The sequence below is a fragment of the Saimiri boliviensis genome, chromosome 4, assembly GCF_048565385.1.
Source record: "Saimiri boliviensis isolate mSaiBol1 chromosome 4, mSaiBol1.pri, whole genome shotgun sequence".
NCBI classification, from domain to species: Eukaryota; Metazoa; Chordata; class Mammalia; order Primates; family Cebidae; genus Saimiri; species Saimiri boliviensis.
The window spans coordinates 104,440,340-104,455,289 of NC_133452.1; the positions used below are offsets into that span (position 1 = coordinate 104,440,340).

Here is a 14,950-nt window from a genome sequence, read left to right on the forward strand (position 1 = left end):
GGGAATGGTGAGGTGTGTCTCTTCCTCTCTCTAAATATAAAGCAGAGTTCTGTAGCCTATAAGATTTTGGATAACACATACAATAACAAACTTATGTGCTAAGAATCATTATGCTCAAACCAGCCTATCTGCTGTATCCAAAACCCTATCGCTGTGGAATTGCAAGAATAAAATACCGACTGGAAGATACAGCTCCCAAGTGTGTGCTTCGGAAGTGGAGATACAGCTCCTGATCTTGAAGAATTGACCCAATAGTAGGGGAGGGAAGAATAACCGAATATAACTGACTTTTACAAATGCAGTGAGATTATCATAAAAGCTGAGACAATTTTAGCCTTAGAATCAACATGAGTTTCTCACAATGATACTCACAATTCAGAAAATACATTGTGTGAAATAAAAGTGTATCTGGGGTATGTTTGAAACTGATGTGACAAGTATGCCAGAAGTCTGATTGCAAGACCAACTGAGGACTGTTCAATCTCTGTCCACTGCTAAGTTTAGATTATGTCCAGATTTATCAGGGAAACTGGGTTTGGGGGCAAGGAGGATAAAAACTTTTATTTTTGGTAGGTATGAGGTTGAAGAGCCTTCTAGAGAGGACTCAACCGCAGGGAAGAAGCCAATCTGACATATGAACTAGATCCGAAAATGTCACCAGTTCCATAGAGCCTCTCTAGATTCCATGCTCTTCATACAAATTATATGTGATCATCCCTTCACTTGGGCTTTACTGTCATCTTATAGAACTTAGGTCTCCAAGGCAAGACCTAAGGCTTACTCAGTTCTGTTTGATGGCTGAAATCCTCTCCATGTTATCACACATCTACTTGGACTCCTCTAGTGCTGGGAAACTTTGTGGCTTCCTGATGTTTGTCTGCTCCACTTAAATGTCTCCCAGCCTATTAAAATTCTTACTCGTATTCAGCAAAACAAAAGTGCCCCTTTCTGTCAACATGTGGTGATTAAGTGTCATCAGAGCCAAGTCCTCTGCTAATGGCTGAGAATAAGGAAACATTTTCAAGGACTCACAGCCTGCAGTAGGACCCTGATGCGTCAAATCCATGGATTGATTTGGAGGGATCTGCAGACCCCTGAACTTGAATGCATGAATGTATGTTTACTTTTTTTTTCCTAGGGAAAGGTGGCTTTTTATCACATGCTCAAAGAGGCTCATGACCAAGAATGGAACATACGGTCCTAGAATATCTCTTTTGTGATACCCCCCATTGACTCTAATTTTAGCCCCCTGGGCATATACACCCCCTCTTTGAGACTTCAACCCAAGTACTCTCTTCATGATAAACAGCAGCAGTTATTGCCAACCCTTGTATACCACGTCATGGGAGCCACTGCACCATATTCTTTAATACAATTTGGTTTGTCTAGGTCCTGGTGGCAGACCGCATTTCTAAGACAGCTGCAACAACATTTCCTGTCTAGAGCTGTGCTGTCCAATAGAAACTTCTGCAATGATGGGGATATTCTATGTCCTCACATAGCTATTGAACACATGAAATGTGGCTAGTGTGACGGAGAATTGGATTTTTACTTTTATTACATTGTCATTAATTGAAGTGTAAACAGGCATGTGTGGCTACTTCATTATTCAGCACTACAATAGAACTTTGCTTTCTCGAGAAGTGGTGGAATTAACTTTCCTCCCTTTGCATCTGGGTCAGTTTGTAACTTGTTTGTAACCAATAGTGTGAGAGTGATGCTGTGTGGCTTATGAGGCTAGGTTAGATCAATATGATGCAATTTCCACCTTACAATTTTACCTCTAGTGATCTGGTCTCCAGCTGACAGGAAGATAAGTTTCTCTTTAATCCCCATCCATTCTCTCCTCACTTGACTTTCATCTCCCAACTCCTCCCCTCCGCACCCCAAAAAAAGATTCAGGATGTGATTTCCAGCTGTATGTCCATTGTCTCTTCTAATAAGAGCCTCAAGTGTCCAGTCATCTGAATAGTCATTCGAACCTGTCCTCTATTCTATCAGTAACTGTGGACGCTCCTTGCAATTTTAAGCATTTTAATTAAGCAATAAAAGTTTCAAAAAGTATTGTATCGACTATTCCTATCATTTCTCTTTTGACAACCTTGTGCAGCATAGTTTTTGCCTCTCCAGATCCTTCTGTAACCTGCTCTGAGGACCAGGAGGTTGACTTCTACCAACTACATTGACGGCACCACTCAGGTGCCCTGACCTCTGGTTTCAAGGAGGATCTTGCCAATAGGGAGCATGGCAGGAGATCAGAGAGCAGGAGGAGAGAGAAGTTGGAGTATCTACTCTTCCCGATCCCTCCCTGTTTTGCTCTGGCTACAGCTGTAGTTGGTGTCATCTGGCCCCTCTGCAATGAATGATTCCACCTCCCACCGAGTCGAGTTAAACACCGTATCTAACACTTGTTTCTTCACTTCAAACTGGGGTGGAATTGGCTATCTCCTGTTGATCATTGCTGGATGCCTCAACATTCCTGTTGCCCCCCTTAACCTTAGCCCACACCTCCAAAATGGTCCCTTCAAAAATTTTAGCTGAGTATGCCATCTGTTTCTGGCTGTTTCCCTGACTGATACAGGATTCATGGACAAGCTACAGGCTGGTAACCAGTCTGAGGCCTGGGGGTTGGGGACCTCTGCTTTAGAGTATAGAGAGTTCCTGAGACAAACAGTTTGAGAATTGCTACCTTAATACACACTCTTTCATCCTCTAGAGACCTAGAGACATCCTAATATTCTTTTAACTGCTGTGTCCACATCATTGTCCCCAAACCATTGAGAATAATATAGAATAAGCTCTTACCTAGCCCCCATTTCCCTGAGCTCTTGGAGTTGGCTCTATGTTTTCCTATGGAGTTGGTAAGACTGGTTTGCAGATCCTCATCCTGAAGTTCACCAGGAGCCCTATACTGGGAATCAGCTTCATATTTCACATCCAACTTCTGCCGTAGGGTCACTATCTACCGGTTTAGCCTCCTTATTAGGTAAAGATTAAAACTGGTCTGGCCAGGTGCGGTGGCTCACGCCTGTAATCCCAACACTTTGGAAGGCCGAGGCAGGCAGATCACGAGATCAGGAGATCAAGACCATCCTGGCTAACATGGTGAAACCATGTCTCTACCAAAAATACAAAAAACTAGCCAGGCATGGTGGTGTGCACCTATAGTCTCAGCTATCTGGGAGGCTGAAGCAGGAGAATCACTTGAAACCCAGGAGGCAGAGGTTGCAGTGAGCCAAGACTGCGTCACTGTACTCCAGCCTAGACAACAGAGCGAGACTGTCCCAAAAACAAAACAAAGCAAAAAAACCTGATCTTCAGCTTTGTTGTGACACTTGAGTCATGTAATGCTTAAGCAAGTGCTCTGTTGTTTTGATGATATTGTTTGGGGGCAAGGAGGGCCCTACTCGTGTTACAGAAACCATCCTTTCTCACGTGAAAGAGATTAAGTAGATTAGTTCATTTGGATGCACTGAGCCTACAGGAAAGCTCTTATTAGAATAAGGGATAGTGGGCTCATTATAAACCACGTATATAACTCAGCTCAAAATAGTTTAACTGTTTTCCAAGAGTTAGGTAGCCAAGAGCAGTAACGGCAAGTACGGTAGGTATAAGTTAGGAAAACATAAGGCATAGGGATTGCCAAGAAGGATGGACCTCAACTTTCAGGGAGTCCTGAGACCCTTAGTGTGTGGGAGAAGAGGAGGGGCTCAGAGGACACTGAGAACTTTCTTCTGAGATATTCCCAGGTCTTTTGTAGGTCAGACCTTCATCCCTGTTATGAAATCACCCCAAACTGTTTTCTCCTACTGATCTTCTCAGTGTATGGTGGTTTTAAACAGGTCCATAAATTCTTAAATATTCCTCACTTTAAAAGGTGGAGCCTGGTTTCCGTCCCCTTAAATGTGGCTGAAGTTAGGAACTCTAGCTAATCAAATGTGGCAGAATTGATGGTGTTAGGCTTCTGAGGGTAGCCAGGGAAAGACCATGTGGCTTTCTCTTTGCTCCCTCTGGGAGAAGCCAGTGGCCATGTTGTGAGCAGTTCTCTGGAGATGCCCACATGATGATGACTGATCCCTCCTGCCAAGAGCCAGTTAGGAAGGAAGGCCTCCAGCCAATAGCCATGTATGTAACCATTCTGGAGAAGACTCCTTCAGCCCCAGTCACAGCTTCAAGTACCTGCAGCTCCTGCTAAGATCTTCACTGCAGTCTTACGAGATATCCTGGACCAGAAAACACCCAGCCAAGCCACTCCCAGGCTCCTGCCCCTTAGAAAGTGCATGAAATAAACACTGGTTGTTTCAGTCATTACATTTTGGGGTAACTTGTTATGCAGCAATAGAACATTTAAAAGTTGTGTGTGAATTCCTACAGTGAATCGCTATTTCAACTATATTGCCTGTTACCATCATAGACAGGAAAGAGATGCTGTTGGATGTCTGTATCTGTATTGATGGTGTTCTGGGCCATTTGTTCTTCATGCGCCCCACACCCTTTTCTGGGATCCATTCTCCACCTGTCTTTTGCCCCCTGTCCTCTGCCCCAAGAGGTTGATCCCATGGACCCCCTTGCCTTCAGGCTTCTGTTTGGAGTCCATTCATGGAAGGCAATGGGAGGGGAGCAGAGGACAGTATGGGAATGTTGAGAAACATTAAGTTTACCCTGCCCCCATGGCTCCTCTGTAGAGGATACCTTTTGGTTTGTAATTAGTGGTAGGTGGGTAACAACTGCCTACTTAGCATATTCTTGACTTATGAGTAAATGTAGAGCACCTGTGTATTAATAAGAATCACCTGTTTAAGAGAAAATACATACACGGATGAGAATCTGCTCGGGGCCTTCAGCCTGGAACACTGTCAGCCTCTCAGCTCTCAGGATGTTGGTCCCCCAGATAGGTCCACTCTGTTGTTCTATCTGGGTGTCTGCCTCTCAATACCTTAAGCATCATCTGGGTGGGGGTCTCCTGACTGAGATGGTTCTCTATATGGGAGGGAGATCTGGCCATGGGCAACTCCCCCATGCCCAACTCTGCTTTCTTTTCTACCAGCCTAGGGAAGCGAGAGATGACTTTACACCTGACTTTATTCTACTCACAACTACACAGTTAGAGTTCACTGTGTTAATGCCCATATGTCTAGAAGAAAAGCAACTCACATGTGGTTCTACCTTTGCACTAGAAAATAACCTTTAATTCCTGTAAGACAATCAAATCCGCTAAACTCAGGACTGATTCCTCTGCAAGCAAGATCAAGTTATACTGTCTGGATTATGCAGTGGCTGTTTGTTAAATTGAGTTGGGATAATTATCAAGGTGCAGATATAAAACAAGAAGCATCAAAGGCTGACATTTTTGGAAAGACCTCAGAAATCCTCTCACTCAAGAGAATTGGCCCAGCTGAGAATGTCACCTGCCATGTTCCCTCCTGGGGCGGGCAGGGCAGGGCAAGCCTCTGTAAGGAGGCAGATAATGACTTGGAAGGAACCCTATCTCTGCAGTGGGGTGATCTGACTGCCAGTCCTCACTGCCGCAAATTCCCTGCTTAACCTTGGACCAATTACTTAATTTCTCTGGTTTCATCATAGGTCAGAGGGGAAACTGCCTATCTCATCTACTTCACAGGGTGGTGGTTGTGAAAAATCAATTAGAGAGGATTTTACTATTTTATGAAAATATAAGATGAAGCACAAAGAGGTGATGTAACCAGTCCCAGTGATGCTGGTTGGGGGTGAAGCTGAGATCCAAAGGTGTTAAGTAGTTTAGCTCCCAAATCCACGCTGTGAAGCCCTATCCTCTGTGTTCTTGACCCTGACCACAGCCCTGCAAATAGTCCTTTTAGTACATTCTCAGTGTCCCTTTGGCTCCCTTCTCTTTCCTGCTACAATTCTGTACTATATTTATCTTCCATAATCTCATAATATTTAAATGGGGCAGAGGAACACTTAAACTAAGCTTGAGTTAAAAAAACTTTACATGTTGTAAAGTTCAATTTGTAAAGCCAAATTCTAAGTAGAGAAAGTCTATTATCATAAATGTAAAACATAACTTTCCCTTTTTTTTTTTTTTTTTTTTTTTTTTTTTTTTTTTTTTTTTGAGGAGGCATCTTGCTTTTGCCACCCAGGCTGGAGTACAATGATGAAGACCTTGGCTCACTGCAACCTCCACCTCCTGGGTTCAAGCAATTCTCCTGCCTCAGCCTCCCGAGTAGCTGGGATTAGAGGCACCCACCACCACACCAGGCTAAGTTTTTGTATTTTTAGTAGAGACAGGGTTTCACCATTTTGGCCAGGCTGGTCTTGAATTCCCCACCTCAGGTGATCTGTCCACCTTGGCCTCCCAAAGTGCTGGGATTACAGATATAAGCCACTGCACCTGGACCTTTTTTGCTGTGAGAGTTTCACCCTTGTTATGCAGGCTGGAATGCAATGGTACAATTTTGGCTCACTGCAACCTCTGCCTCTGTGTTCAAGCGATTCTCCTGTCTCAGCCTCCTGGTGGCTCATGCCTATAATCCCAGCACTTTGGGAAGTGGATCATCTGAAGTCAGAGGTTCAAGACCAGCCTGGCCAACATGGTGAAACCCTGTCTCTACTAAAAATACAATAATTAGCCAGGCATAGTGGTCCCTAACCCTTTCTAAAGAATGTTATAAAGTTGATGTGAATTGGAACGTAAGTCCAAAGTCTCTTTTCTGAAGGCTGAGGGGCCAGATAAATTTTGGAGTTTAGTCATGTTTAGGTCTTGAAATGTCATATACTGTACATTATATACATTTTGTATGTACATGTAAAAGCATATAAACACAGTACATAAGACAGGTCTAGGAAAGCCCCCAGTAACCAAATAATTTTTCTGAAGAAAAACATTCCTACAAAGTAGGGTAATGATTATAAACAGTTCACGTCACATGGCCATGTTTTGTTGACAGATGAAGTATGGAAACATTTTCCAGTTTACTATAGAAGTAGTTGAATTTTGGAATTACACATAAGGGATTCTAGACTTGAGGTAATACAGAATTGGGCCAAGGTTAGTCAGGATGAACTGCTTCATCAGTGAGATGATTATACACTTTTCTAGTTCTAGTTACCTCTCCAGGAAGGAGAACCACATTTTATAGCTTTGTTCCCTCCTCAGTGAACCAAAGGCCAAAGAGATTGTTTCCCCCCTTGAAGTTTGGTAGATTGGAAGTCTCTGCTAGCCACATCAAGCCATGAAACACTTGAATCCTAAGAAAATAATCAGAGATTTTGCTTTTGACATGGGTAGGTATGTCTTCTGTTTGCACCACCAGGCCTCCTCTTCATCTTCTGTACCTTGCTCTAGCCTCAGAAGGCTGACCTGCAGGAATGACCCTCCCCATCTGATTCTGATGGGGCCTGTCCAGTGGGGACCAGAGAGAGGGGAAAGTATGTGAGGGTATCAGGCTCTTGGCTGCTTCCCTGAGACGGCTGTGTCCCCCAACTACAGTTATAGCTTCTGTGGGTGACCCTCCCCATGTAGTTCTCTCTCTGCTTCATACCTCCTCAGGCCTTGGAGTGGGACACCCTCCACCGGTCCCAATACATACCCACACCCACACCACTAGCTCCAGAATACCACATTTTCTCTCGCATTTTCCTTGGACCTAGCCTACACCTTTATAAATATTACTTTATTAAATGCCCAACTTGAGTGTGGTCCTGAAAGGACATTGACGGGTACAAAAGCCAAGATCAATTAAAAAGTAGTAAGAGCTGTGCCTATGATTAAATTTAAATATTGCTTCCCAGTGGTAATTTAGTAGACAGTTAATGTGGAAATAGTATTTTATAAAACCATTTATTAAACAGTATTTTATAGAAAAATGATAAACTCAACTTTGTGTGAAAACTTATTCCATGTATAGTCTGTTTTAAATCCCTTCTAGAACAAGGTCAGATATAGGTATGGTGTACAATGAGCCTGGGGGCTTGTTGCCATGACTCTAGAATAAAACATCTGGGCCACTGAGGCTTGCCCGGCATCAACAGCTCTGAGTGCAAGAAAGTTGCATTGGACCAGGCTGTACTATCAGAGCATGGGGGTGATGTCCTACTTGTGCAGAGCACCCCCAGCAATTACACCGTATACTTGAGTGCCCCAAGAAAGACAAGACATGCCTAGCCCAGGGGAGGAGTTCTGCAGCACATACATAGGTTACAGGAGTACAAAGACTGGTGGGGCCTCATGTGTAGAAGGCGAGGCTGTGGAAGGGACTGACTTCTGCTTTCAGACTGACTTTCTGGCAGCTTTGTGGGCGAGGGAGCCCACAGACCTCTCAACATGGAAAGGGAGTAGAGTCCAGTGGTTATGAGCACGGGCTCTGGAGCCAGGATGCTGGGGTTAGCTCCTGTCTCCAGCACTTGCCATCTGTGTGACCACAGCAAGTCATGTCCCCTTGTGCCTCAGTTTCTTCATAATTAGAGGGGGACAATAGTATCAACTTCCTACGGGTACATGAAGGTCAGATAAGTCAATGTTGAGGCTTAGAGCTATGCCTGGAATATGGGAATGCTTAGTACTGTCACCTACTGCTATGGTGGGAGTGTTAGGGTTTCCGAGATTTCATAGGTTGAAATGAAATCCCCAGTTCGGTGGCAGAGGAGAGGCAGCAGGGAAGAGATTGAGCATGGAGCCTCCTCTCTTATGAATGGGATTAGCACTTTATATAAAAGGATGGAGATGCCCTTTTGCTCTTCCACCATTTGTGCTACGAGGAAGAGGCTCTCAGACACTGGATCCAGGTGTCTTGGGCTTGATCTTGGGCTTCTTAGCCTTCCGAATTGTGAGCCATAAACTTCTATTGTTTATCAATTACCAATTCTAAGGGTTTTTTCAGTTTTTACATAGCAACCTGAATGGACCAAGGCCTTTATTAGAGCTGGCTGCTGACCTTGCTGCTGCATCCTGGTCACTGGATTCTTTCTGTATTCTCTAAGTAAGCACATCTGGGCCTGGCCTTTTTAGTCACTTTGTCCTACCTCTGACACGGGTCTGTCTGCTGTCAGTCTTTTGGGCTTTCATTAGCAATTCTGTCGGGCACCACCAGACCCCTTAGTGACACCCCTATAACACAGTCAGCACCTAGGGAGGGCCAGGTGGCCTCTAAGCGAAAAGCTCCCCAGTTTCATGCCTGTGAGTTATAAAAATGGACATTTCCTATGTGGCAATCAGAAACCGGACAGAATATAAAAAGTATGGGGAGAGATAGCAGGGGGAGAAATGCCAGATATAGGTGAAGGGGAGGAAGGCAGCAAATCACACTGCCACACGTGTACCTATGCAACAATCTTGCATGTTCTTCACATGTACCCTAAAACCTAAAGTGCAATAAAAAAAGTAATAGAGACCTCAAATGAGCTAATCGAGAAGGTAAAACTGTTCTCCATCTCTGAGGAGTCAAACAGCAGGGAGAGATAGCAATTTGTTTCTTTAAATAACATTTTGCACATTCCCATCTAATTTTGCTAGTTAATCAAGGATAATTTCCTAGAGCTACAGTTTGGCTTTCTTCATGAAGGCAGGTGGGAGTTTAGAAAGCAAGGAGCAGAACATGTAAGCCGAGGGAGAAGCTAGGAAACACACACAGGTAACACCTGAGCAAAGGCTATGTGATAGCTCCTTGGAGAAAGATGAATAGGAGGAGCAGCTTCCATTGGAGCACTGAGGAAGGAGAGATGGATGAGGACCTTGAGCAGCGAGTGGGACCATCTCAACCATAGGTGTGACAGTTTGACAGTAACTAAAACGTTTACTTCAACTCTAATCACAGATCTCAGGCCTCGTAAAACCTTCCATTCCACTTATAAAACAGTTTACAATCACTTCCTCCTACATGTGTTTAATTTTCCTTTCTTGTTTCCCAGCATTATGAAACATAGTAAGTATGCATGTCTCTCCACGTGTTGTTACTAATGCAGAAGGTTTTTCTTTTTCAGACACAAGGAGGGCTCTCAGAAATGTGAGAGGAGACTGGTGATCAGGCAAGGATATCAAAGGTGAGGTCAAACGCAAGATCGCAGGTGTGCAGTTGTTCAGCTGGCTTGTCACAGTCAGCCACCATAGGGATCATCACTCTTTCAAAAAGTCCACCCCTAGGCTGCCCAGCTCTCTCAGTTTTTCCTCTTTCTCCTCCCCCAGAGTGTGTATTCAGAAGGTCCCTGGCTGAGATGTGTTCTCACAGTTCTGCCTCTGCGTTACAAAAGGAGAAAGACCTCACAGTGCAGCTGGAGACTGTGCTCAGGAGATCCACAGTGCTACCAAGCTTCAGCTCAGTGTCTAGTACTGCCAGCCCTTCCAGTATCCTCCGTTTCATTCTTTCCCCAGTCAGACCTTGTTTTTCTTCTACCCTTGACCTCTGGAGAAAGGGATAGGAGGGGAGAGGGAGCAGGGAGTAGTTCTTGCCTGTTGCTTCCATACTCATTTCAGGACTGTGCTGCTGTACTTCTATACAACAACCATTTCCTGGCTGGGTCTAAGGTTCATTGGTCACCTTTAGGACAAATGTTTTCTTCCACTCCTGGTGCATGATGCACGATCAATAAATGTTGAGAAACAATGGTGGTACGGGTATTAGATTGGTGCAAAAGTAATTGCAGCTTTTTGTCACTTTCAATGAAAAGAACTGCAATTACTTCTGCACCACCCTAATGTATGCAAGAAAAGAAAGGTCAAGTCACTGGGTTCTCCATTTTAACAGAGTGTACAGAGTGCAGCTGTGGAAAGAAAAGAAACATGACCTAACAAGGCGCTGACTACATACCTTTTCACGCTTCAAAGGATCAAAGGGTGGAGCACCGTGATAAAATCTGCATCTCTCTCTTGCCCTTAATTCTAGCTCCCTTTTCAGGAAAAGAATGTGGAGCTGAGAAAAGTTCTCTATTTGCTCAATCAGACCTCTCTGATTTCTGTGACAATCTCCTGTGAGCACACTGCCTTAACATCTACTCTATTATGCTAAAGTCTCTATCATGCCTGCCTTGAGTTACAGTTTGAAAGATCCCCTGCTGTGACCTTAGCCCTGTGACTTGGTGAGGTAGTTAAGGGGTCCTGTGTGTGGCTGACACTATGCTGACTGATACCCTATGCCACACTTCCTGAGCTTTCCAGAGTTCAAGGCAGTTGCGCTGACAGCCCCAGTGTGGGGGACTCTTTCCATCTGCACTGAGGGTATTCTCAGAGCCACAGGAGCTTGCTGGGCAAACTGTGAGGGGGTGAGTGTTGTTAGAAGGGACGCTCCAGCCACAGCCCTCTATTAACAAGGCTTGGGAGTCAGCGAGTCTGTGCTCCATGGGAACTATTCCGAGTCCTGGTTCACACGGTTTCCTGGGAACCCCAGGACTGTGCCTCACTTGTTTGTACAAATGAGTCTTGCCCATGAGTGCCCTGTTTTACTGCCTTTCCTTTCTTCCTCTTACCCTACACTTGTAATTTTGGGGTCCATTTCCCAATTAAATTAGCTGTACCCAAGTACTGGTCTAGGGTCTGCTTTTGGAGAAAATCTAAACTAAGAGTTGGAAAGGAAGAAAAAGTCTACAGTGGCTCTCACCTCTTCTTAGCTTGAATTTACTCTCCTACCCACTGAAAGCTAGCTTCTGGTCCTCTCACCCTGCCAGTGATTTTGCCCAATCATACCTGGCCTCTAGGTAGCAGCTGACCAACCACTGCCTCCTTGGAGCACGCTTCTCTTTGCCCCCAGGACATTCTTTTCTCCTAGATTTCCCATTTCTATTAAGCTTTCTGCCAATCAAAGATGGGTTTTTCACTTCTCCCTTAAGTGTCCCATGTCCCCCAAAGCCCCCCTAGGGTCCTCTTCTACTCACACTCCCCACCTTCACTAAGCAGTCTCACCAACTTCAGCAGCTTCAATGTAACAAATGCCAGTGATACCCCAATCTTTCTTCCACCCAGGCTGTTTTGAGCTCCCCCTTCTATGTTCAACTGTCTACTAGGTAGAAACCCTGAACACTCCATGGATCCTTGCCCAAACATGCCCCCTAGATGAAGTTTCTGTGGAAGAACACTTTTCCCCTAGAGATTTGGCAGGGAAGAATAGAAGAGAGGCAAGAAAATGAGATGGTGAGGTTGAGAACAGCTTGGACTATTCCATAAAAACAGTAAGGGGCCAGGCATGGTGGCTCATGCCTACAGTTCCAGCACTTTGGGAGGCTAAGGTGGGTAGATCACCTGAGGTTGGGAGTTGGAGACCAGTCTGGCCAGCATGGTAAAACCCCATCTCTACTAAAAATACAAAAGTCAGCTGGGTGTGGTGGTGGGTTCTTGTAGTCCCAACTACTCGGGAGGCTGAGGCATGCAAATTGCTTGAACCCAGGAGGCAAAGGTTGCAGTGAGCCTAGATCATACCACTCCACTCCAGCCTGGGCGACAGAGCAAGACTCTGTCTCAAAACAAAAGAAAACAAAAAGAGGCAAGAAAGCAGAAAGGCAGAGACACATGAGAAGCCAAGTTTCTGGGAAAGGCTTTAAGGAAGGAGGAAGACAGGTTCACATTCAGAAGTCCTTCAAGGTGTCAGGAAAGCAAGAGTTCTTGACAGATGACTCTCATTTCTTCCCTGAACTGGGAGGCAAGATCATTTGCTGTAGCAAAATGGAAGATTTGAGAGTAGAGGTAAAATTCTGAAGGGGGCATCAGTGAGGATGCAAGTATGCAAAGCTCAGCAGAAACTGGCTTTCAAAAGCAGTAAGACTTATTGACTGGTATTCTTGAAAGCCTAAAGGCAGACCAGGGTGTAGGCACGGTTTGATCCAGAGGCTCAAGATATCAGGACTCTAGCTCCTGTGATTCTCTCGCCTTTGTTCTGAGTTCCAGCAGTCAGACATCACATCCATACTGCAACACCCAGAGAGTGTGTCTCCTTTGGGGTTCCAGAAGAAGAGAGGGTAAGTATATTTCTCAAAGCCCTCATGATTATCTCCTCTTGTCTCATCAGCCCTTCTGGGCAGTGTTCTCGTCTGTGAGGCACCCATCAGGTGGCCACAGAAATGGGAGAGCTGATTCGCTGAAGCCCATCCGTGCCTATCCCTGGAGATGGAATGAGGTCAAGCCCACCCTAACAGCATGATTAAGAATGGGAGAGATGTACTTCCTCGAGGGAAAATCTGGGTGCTACTGGGAAGAAAAGAGGAGAATGTATACTGGGAAGTCAACCAACAAACGTCTGTCCATAGTTTCTAAGGAAACGGTAAGAAGCAACTGTTGAAAGATTTGTTAAGGTGTGATAATACTGAAGTGGAAGTTGTGATGAGTGTGCAGGAGAGAAATGTGTAGTGGCTCCCACCCTCCTTGCTCTGATTGTTCCAGCAGCCTGAGTAGTGGGGGTGTAGGAGTGGAGGAGGTAAACGATTGGGTTGATCCAAAGTTGGAAGTTTCCCAGGTATACATTGTTTAAGGAGAACTGGGCACAACATAAGTGTTGGGTAATGGAGTGCTTGAAGTGATGGATGGGGGGAGAATGGAATTGGAAGAGAGCTGATAGATTGGGATAAAATGGACTCTGTTGAGAGACTGAGCTTTCAGATAAACTCAGAAGGCTGGCTTGGGGAAAGGAAGAAAGCATGAGTGTATACACAGAAGACAGTCAGTGAGAGACTGCGAGCTAGGGAGTGTGTGAGTGAGAGAAAACAAGTGAGAAAGGGTACGATACTGCCATTTAACATTCAGAGGGAGTCAGTGATGGCAAGGGCTTCCTGGGTTCTATTTTCTAAATGAAGACATGACACATGTGTGGCAAGTTACAGTGGGCTTGATAGCAACACAACAGTTGTCTTCAAGCCTACATCAGCTTCAGAAATGGGAGCCACATCCCTGATGACACCTGCCTGGGTGTTACTCCCCCAAATATCAGCCCTGCTGGGTTCTTTAGGGGAAAGAGGCACTGAAGGCCATCCGTTTGCCTTCAAAATGGAGTCCTTATGACTCTGAGACCACATCTCACTTTTCCTTTAAGGGCTCTGTAAAAAGGTTTTTTTTTTTTTGTTGTTGTTGTTGTTATTTTGTCTTTTTCTTCCCAAAGATGTGTCAGGCCACTTAGGTTCTTGGAATAGAAATGGAAACGGAAGATGCTAGGAACAGATGTGTGCTAACCACTTTTTATCATTTTTCTTCCAATTCTTATTCCGGGTTAAGGAGATACACGATTGAATGGTCTAAATCTGGAGGTTTGCCAGGTAGACATTCTGTAAGGAGAAGGGCAGTATCTTACCCTTACCCAATATCTTACCCAAGTTTTCTTTCTCCCACTCTCTCTAGCTGGCTGTCACGTGCATGCACTCATGCTTCCCTGCTTCCCCAAAGCCAGCCTTCTGAGTTCATGTGAACATTTAGTCCCTGAACCCACTCCATTTTATCTCAACCCATTGACTCCTTTCCAAATTCTCTTATTCCTCCATCCGTCGCTTTAAGCACTCTATTACCCTCAACTCAAATCATGCTCAGTAGGATTTCTATAGAATGAGCAGGCAAAGAAGCCGCAGAAGGAATCTACAGGCCTAGGCTGAGTGGTTGGCTTGACTACTAACATATTCTGAATTGAATTCAGTGACCTAAATCAGCGAGCCACAGTTTATGTATACGTGCAACGAGTGTAACAATCTCTATACCAGGGAATCAGCAAACTTTCTGTCAAGGCCCAGAAAGGAAGTATTTTAGGCTTGGCAAGCCATCTGGCCTCTGTTGCAACTGATTCTGTGGTTGGAGTGAGAAAGCAGCGAAAGACAATCCCTAACCAAATACACATGGCTGTGTTCCCATAAAACTGTACTTGCAAAAATAGATGGCAGAAAGGATTTGACCCCCTGAAGCAAGGGGCTGTGGGGAGGATCATGTAGCCTGTGTCCTTGCAGTCCTTTTGCCATAGTTCTGGCCACTAATGGGACTAATCACCCCTGTGCACTAAGTTGACCTCTCACCTAT

At 44.9% G+C, this 14,950-nt stretch overlaps 1 protein-coding gene across 1 annotated transcript in view; it reads right to left on the reverse strand.

Moving 5' to 3' along the window:
- The window catches only part of MOCS1 (molybdenum cofactor synthesis 1), a 366,833-nt gene that overhangs the window by 32,873 nt on the left and 319,010 nt on the right, over positions 1–14,950 (reverse strand). The window lies entirely within an intron of this gene.